Genomic DNA, 1577 nt, shown 5'->3' on the forward strand with positions numbered 1-1577 from the left:
CCTCCCCACATCTGCACCAGTAGCAAGCCTCCAGGTCCAGCCAGCTGCTTGTGCAAATGGGCAGGGCTCCACCTTGTCCTCAAAGGGACTGAGATAAAAGGATTTCTCCCATCCAGAGGCAGGGTGTTTTGTGAATGTATTGTTATTTTTTACTTTGCTCAGACTGTACCACAAGCTGGACCTTAAAACCAACAGAAGGAAAGCTGACTGTGGACCCTGAAGGAGCCAGTCCCTGGAGATTGTCCTTCCAAGGACTTTGCTCAAGGGCAGTCTTCTGTGAATCTGTAGCTTTTGCCTGTGAGTCTGAGAGTCACACAACACACCGACTCAGCTTTGCCTCCACGGACGTTGGGTCATACTCTGTGGACACATGTTCTCTGCCCTGTGAGACCTGGTGCACCCCAAACACACACACACACACAAAACCAAACAGAAAAATAGCCTTCCTAGACCCACCACACAGGCCACTGCTGGGTCTTCAAGACAGTTATTAAGTCTCAGGAGCCAGAGGGAGGCACCAAATAGAAACAGTCACCCTCATCAGAAACACGAAGAGGAAGGCTCAGGAGCGACTTTAAACAAGTTGTTTTCTCGGCTGCTCTTTGTGATAAGGGACTCCCTCACTCGCTGTCAGCCAGTGCCAGATGCTGTAGGAGAGTAAGGCCCTTGAAGGAGGCGCAGCTTCTGAATTATTGATCAATGATTAGCAAATGCAATCGAAATTGTAGACTTGATGTTGTGCAGCGATCCATAATTTATGAGTGGACAAAATAGGAGGTAGCGGACGTAGCAGTAGGTGATTTCAGCTCCCATATTGATTACTTAAAACCACAGGAGGTAAGTGTACTGTGACAAATGAACAAAAGCCGACAGCTCCCCGGCTGTCCATCAGCGCAGCCGCGAGCTGGGGAATACTGCGCCCGCGGAAGCAAACGCATTGCCATTGTGTCTCTTTGATCGGTGTGCTGTTCGACCAGACCAAAGGACATATTTGTTTATAATTTATGTATTCTCTCTCTATAAAAGATTGATAGTGGCCTATTAGATACTCTGGTATCTAAATATCCAGGTAGTTTGTACCTGCGACAGCTGGCGAGGTGTTGTGAAATAATCCAGGTTCGCAGCGGCCGAGAGATGTGGGTGCCTTTCAAGGAGTCCACGTTCAGAGACAGGTGCAATGTGAAGTCTGCTGAATAGAGGTTACAAATGTCCGGTTCTCACCGACAGTAGCTGGTAATCTGGGGCAGCGTCAGCAGGTGAAAGCCCTCATTTTCTGGGAAAGGGCAGAAAGGGAGATTCGGAGAACAGACTTTGATTCCTGAGCTTATAGAATGTGTAATCATAGTCGCAGTTCCGAGTGTGACAGGAGGCAGGGAGGTTACCTTAGGGCAGCAGTGTTCAGTGAGTGTGGAGGCGGACAAGGAACAGGGTCGGGAGTCTTTACAGCTGTCACATTGAGGTGGGCAACCCTGTGGCCAAGGAGAAGAAGCCAGGAAGCTATAGAGGAGCACAGATCCCACAACTGGCAATCACTGACCTGACGGACCCCACAGCTACCTGCTAGTTGTTGATCCTAA

At 49.3% G+C, this 1577-nt stretch overlaps 1 long non-coding RNA gene across 1 annotated transcript in view; it reads right to left on the reverse strand.

Moving 5' to 3' along the window:
• LOC110307587 overlaps positions 1 to 1240 on the reverse strand; it is a 7167-nt gene extending 5927 nt beyond the window's left edge. The window contains exon 1 of the long non-coding RNA XR_002379432.1: positions 1081 to 1240. This is a non-coding gene — a long non-coding RNA (uncharacterized LOC110307587). The remainder of the gene's footprint in view (positions 1 to 1080) is intronic.
• Positions 1241 to 1577: the final 337 nt, after the last annotated feature.

This window comes from Mus caroli, chromosome 13 (genome assembly GCF_900094665.2).
Source record: "Mus caroli chromosome 13, CAROLI_EIJ_v1.1, whole genome shotgun sequence".
NCBI classification, from domain to species: Eukaryota; Metazoa; Chordata; class Mammalia; order Rodentia; family Muridae; genus Mus; species Mus caroli.